Consider the following 5,959-nt stretch of genomic DNA (forward strand, 5'->3'; position numbering starts at 1 on the left):
TGCATAACAGGTTTTCTTCCTCCAAATGTCTTATCAGTTATTCTTATGTGCTTCAGCCAAGCTGACTCACCAATACAACATTCACGCCAATCAACCGAGAATCATGGAGCACTTAGCAAGAGAACCGAGAATTGAAGGACGAGATTACTCGCCTAACTTTTATGATTGAGTATGTTCTAGCTGCCCAGAATCAGTCTTCTCCAACTCCGTAACTCCTCCTCCTCAGAGGACTGTTATCTCAGAGGTTGCTACCTCAACTGTCCCTATTGCAGCTACTAAATCTGGTCCAACTATGCCTGCTGGATTCCCGTGTGGAATGCCACCGAACTTTATGCCTGAAGGGTTTTCACCCACATTTGCTTCTATGTCGGCATCAAGCCCGGTCATGTCTGTGCCGCCTCCAGTCGTTCATACTCTGCCTCGTGTTGAGGACACCATCTACCATTTTGAGCCGTCTGAGGGTCCTGATGTTTATGAGAAGATGGACGAAATGAAGGATCAATTCCTTGAGCTGCGAAAGGAATTGAAAACATTGAGAGGAAAACATCTATTCGATAAGAGTGCTGCTGAACTTTGCTTGGTGCCAAATGTCAAGATCCCGACGAAGCTTAAAGTCCCTGATTTTGAAAAGTATAAGGGAAATACTTGTCCACTTAGCCACCTCATCATGTATGCCAGGAAAATGTCAACTTAAACTGATAATGATCAGTTATTAATTCACAACTTCCAAGACAGTCTGACTGGTGCTGCTTTGAGATGGTACATGGGACTAGACAGTGCAAGTGTTCACATGTTCAATGATTTGGGTGAAGCTTTTGTGAAACAGTATAAGTACAACATGGACATGGCGCCTGATAGAGACTAGCTGAGTTCTATATCTCAGAAGTACAATGAGACATTCAAAGAGTACGCCCAGAGGTGGAGAGAGCTTGCTACTCAGATCAATCCTCCGTTGGAAGAGAAGGAGATGACCAAGATTTTCCTAAAGACCCTGAGTTCGTTCTATTACGAACGCATGATTGCTAGTGCCCCCAGTGAGTTTACCGAAATCGTAAACATGGGGATGAGATTAGAAGAAGGAGTCCAAGAGGGACATTTGTCTAAAGAAGAGGTGTCATCAAGCAAGAAATATGGAAGTAGTTTTGCCATAAAGAAGGAAGGGGAAACCAATGCAGTATCAGAAGGGAGGCAGAGGAGGCCTCATGTCAAAAGAAATTTGCAACCGCGTCAGCATTATCATCAGGTTTCTTCAGTTATTCCAGTATTTTCAAACAATTCAAACAATCAATCAGTGCCAGTTCAACAACAATGTCAAGTACAGCCACAACAAAAAACAAACAACTACAACAACAACAATAATCAGCAACAACCAAATTTCGAGAGGAAGAAGGTCTCTTTCAACCCTATTCCCATGTCAAACACCGAACTTTATCCGTCTTGGGTTCTCAAGAACCTACTCCAGCCAAGAAATCCGCCTCAAATTCCAAACCCACTTCTGTGGTGGTATAAGCCCGAACTCCTTTGTGCCTTTCATCAAGGAGCTCCCGGCCATGATATTGAAAACCGTTACCCATTGAAGTATGAGGTCCAGAAACTGGTAAAAAGTGGGATGGTGTCCTTTGAGGACCGTGCGCTGAATGTGAAAGCTAACCCATTGCCCGCTCATGGTAACTCCTCTATTAATATGGTAGATGGTTGTCCAGGAAATTTCTGAGTATTCGATGTGCGACGTATTCGTAGGTCCTTGGTGGAGATGCATAGGACCCTATGTACCATCAGTGATTGTGAGCATGACCATGATGGTTGTGTAATTTGTAGCATGAACCCCCGTGGGTGTTTGATCGTCAAGAAGATATCCAGAAGTTGATGGATGAGAATGTAATCCAGATTCAACAGTCGAGGGATATAGATGATGTCAATGTAATTGTGTCGGTCTTTAAGACCCCTGAGCGGGTAGTAATTCAGTTTGACAACAGCAACAGTAACAACATTAACAGATCGGTATCGCCATTAGTGATACGGTTAACGGGCCCCGTCCCGTATACATCCGATAGAGTTGTTCCTTACCAGTATAATGCTACAATGATGGAGAATGGTCAAGAGGCTTTGTTGCCTACAACAAATTCTGTTGTGAATATAGCCGATATTGCGAAAGTGACCCGCAACGGTCGTGTTTTTGGGTCCTTCTTCCCGAAAGAATGATAGACAATGTTTCAGTTGGTAAGAAGGTTGATGTGCCTGCAGTAAACCCAGTGTCGCAACCTGAAAAATGGAATGCGAAAAAAACAACTGGCGAAGAAAGACAGGAGAGTCGCCACCGTGCGTTATTTATCCCAAAGGAGGGAAAGGAAACGCTCGAAGTAAACCTGGAAAAAGGAAAGGACAAGACAGGGTCTCGCACCCAAATCTTGGGTTCGGGAGTCGATTATGCGAAGGGAAGGTATTAGCACCCCTATGCATCCGTAGTACTCTACGGGATCCACTTTTGTAGTTCTTGTCTAAAGGGTGTGGGTTTATCTAATGTGTTATTTACTAAAAAAAGGGGTCAAAAGAAAATGACTCGCACGGATGTCGCATCCACTGCATACGTATCTCATCTGAATATGAAAATCAGAGTCTTCGTAGCTCGACTACCTAGGGGTTAAGGGTAATTGTGCTCGCTAAGACATCGCGTCTTATGCCTACGTATCTCATCTAGAATGAGAATCAGAGCAAGCCGTAGTTCGGCTAACTACGGGGTTATGGATTGGGTTTTGGAAGAACGACGTTACTACGCAATCTACCGGATGCTCGACCTTTTGAGACTTACTCGTCTGTAGTAGAAGGAGTTAACGTGTTCTTAGGAGAAGAAAAATCAATGAATTTGTTTGCGTTTTAGGAACGCTCCGGCAAAAGGAGTCCTGGACGAAGGAACCTATAAAAAAAATAAACACACAAAAACATTGCCTCCTATCGAGGTCTTCCAGCTAGGAAAGCAGTAAAATGCGGGAAAAATGTAAAAGTACCACGCAGATAAAGATCCGAAGTAACATCAATTAGAGGAATGGGAAACCCAGGGATCCTCCCAAGCTAACACCATCAAAGAAAGTGAGTCAGTACAGGTAATCGGAATGAAACCTCCAGGCGGTATCCCACAAATAAAGTGGAACACCAGGCAAACAATCTCTGCAAGAGTCATATGAGCCCTCACAAAACAAAACTCAACAAACAGGTTAGAGAAACAAAATAGGGTAACCAAGAGTTGCCCCCAAATCAAAATATAACCACATGAATCATGCCATTAAAATTCACAAAAAGCAACCAAGGGTAGGAGGCCTAAACCTCTTGTCAAACACATGCATCAAAAGGGTATCAAATTCACCCATAATACCTCATACATTTAGAGCATTCAACATAAAGGCATAAAGATGATGGATATAGGGCAAACCTGATTGGAGAGATCGGTTGAAATCAAATGGCACGGCTGGATTTGCAAACCAATGTTAGGGTTTGCTTGAGCTGAAAGTGTGTGAGTCAGAATGAACCTTTCAGAGTTGCCTGGAGGTTGCTGCAGATTAATTCTCACTCTCTCTGTCTAGGTTTCTCTCCAGGTTTTGTCCAGGGTTTTGTTCCAAGGAAACCTCAGAGTGTTTTGCTTCTCTTCCTTTTTCTGTCTGTTCTCCCTCTTTTATAACCTGATTTTCATGGCTTTGTGGGCTCAAATGAGAGAGGTCCAAGTCCAAGATTTTTCTATTATATTTTATTTATTTATTTAATTTTTTTTTTCGTTTTCCGTTTTTTTTTTGTTTTTCGTTTTTTTTTTCGTTTTTTTTTGCATAACACGTGGGCTTCGCCTAGCGAGCATGACAACTCATGAACAAACCTTTGCTCCTTCAAGATTAACGTTTTGACTGACGAATAGACCCTTGTTGGAAGTAACTCAAGTCTTTCCCTTGTGTTGACTGATCATCTAAATAGAACCCACAAAGTGTCTTGGATGATGTTCAAGCTTCTTAGAGCTAATCCCGATTGACATGATGAAATGCAATATATCTAATGTTAAATGACCTAAAAATGAATGCGTGAATAAGGAGGGCAAATTTTGGGGTGTTACATCCATTTAGCACTCCAATATGTCAGTCTGGTGAATCCAGCAAATTGAAGCCTAATGATGATGATGATGAGGTACTACGATTAATTAAGAAAAGTGAATTTAATGTGGTGGAGCAGCTGCTCCAAACTCCTTCGAAGATTTCAATGTTGTCTTTGCTAATGAATTCAGAAGCGCACAGAGAAGCATTGCAAAGAGTGTTGGAGCAAGCCTATGTCGAGCACGATGTAACTGTGGATCAATTTGACCATGTAGGTGCTTAATTGGCTGCATTATATGGTAAAACACTAGCTGGTTACTAATGTCTTGACCGATGTCATGACACGTATGTGTGACTACATTGTAGTTGCTGCAGGACTAGCTAACACAGGATTTATTGAATGTCAAACTGGATGCTGTGACATTCATACCTATCAACAGATACTAAGGAATAGAACAGCTAGTGTTCTGTTAGAACTTAGTATTTATTTCCAGTCTGGTTATCAAGGAAAGACCAGATCTGGCATGAGGCCTGTTGACTGAATGTCAAACTGGATGTTATGACATTCATTGACAGCAGCTACTGAACATTAGACAGAGTGGTGTTCTGCTATACTTCAGCATGTAACTTAGTTTGTTATTCAAGAGAATAACAGAACTAACTGAAGGCCAAATGTGTAAATGTTAAGTTGGACACTTTGACATTTATTAATGTAAGCTGTTACTGTAGTATGGTCTTTTTGATCATGTACAGATCAGCAAAATTGTACAGTCTGTTTTCTGGAAAAACAGACTCAGCATATGGACCTTGATGTCAAGCTGAATGTCGTGACATTCATGCCTGACAGCATATGCTATATTGTAGGTTGTTCAGTTTTCTGTTTCAGCTTTTTCTCAGGCTATTCTTCAGGGATTCAACAACTGAGAGAAAATCCAGGAAATCAACAACCAAGCTACATTCAATGAACCTAACAAATAGCCTCTTTGTTAGTAACCTAAATGTTGAATTTATGGGAACTCGCGTGACCTTAAATTCAGGAGAATACAGGTGCAAAAGCCCAGGGTACTGCAATATAAAAGGAAGGCGTTCCTTCATTCAGTTTCGGGGATTTTGAGGCGTGAAGATTTTGTGTGTCCATCATACTTCACTGCTGTATTTTTGTGAGTCTTGTATTAGACATATCTTGTAAGCCAAGCCATTATCAAGTAGATGATAGCTGTGGCATAGGGTGTTCATTGAGTTGTAAGTGTTGTGTCGCTCAAAGCTTTTAAGCGTGAGTGCTGTGTATCTTGATTAAAGCTGTGAAGCACAATCAAGAGTTGTTTGAAGTGTGACTTCAACTTGTCTTTAATATTGCTTAAAGATAGTAATCACTGAGGTGATTGAGGGGGAGTGAGTAGGAACTCTGATCTTAGGTTAAGATTGAAATTGCATTGGGTAGGGATTAAGTGATAAGTTGTAAACGGGTGAGTTTAGCTTTGAATTGATACTACTAATAGTGGATTTCCTCCCTGGCTTGGTAGCCCCCAGATGTAGGTCATGTTGGACTGAACTGGGTAAACAATTACTTGTGTTATTTACTGCACTTACTGTTAATTCTGCATAATTCCTGTCTGTGCAGAATTGGATGTCATAACAACCCGTGTGGCATCCAAAGTCTGATAACTAGAATTTCAATTGGTATCAGAGCAGGCACCCTGCCTGTGAATTTCTGGGTGAGATCTAGGGACGTTACTTTCTAGTACCATGGACAAGGATTTAGGACACTCAAACAGACCACCCATGTTGGATGGCTCTAATTATGATGACTGGAAGCCTCGTATGATAGCCTTCTTAAGGTCTCTAGACAGCAAAGTCTGGAGAGCTGTCAACAAAGGATGGGAACATCC

Source organism: Lathyrus oleraceus, chromosome 7, assembly GCF_024323335.1.
Source record: "Lathyrus oleraceus cultivar Zhongwan6 chromosome 7, CAAS_Psat_ZW6_1.0, whole genome shotgun sequence".
NCBI classification, from domain to species: Eukaryota; Viridiplantae; Streptophyta; class Magnoliopsida; order Fabales; family Fabaceae; genus Lathyrus; species Lathyrus oleraceus.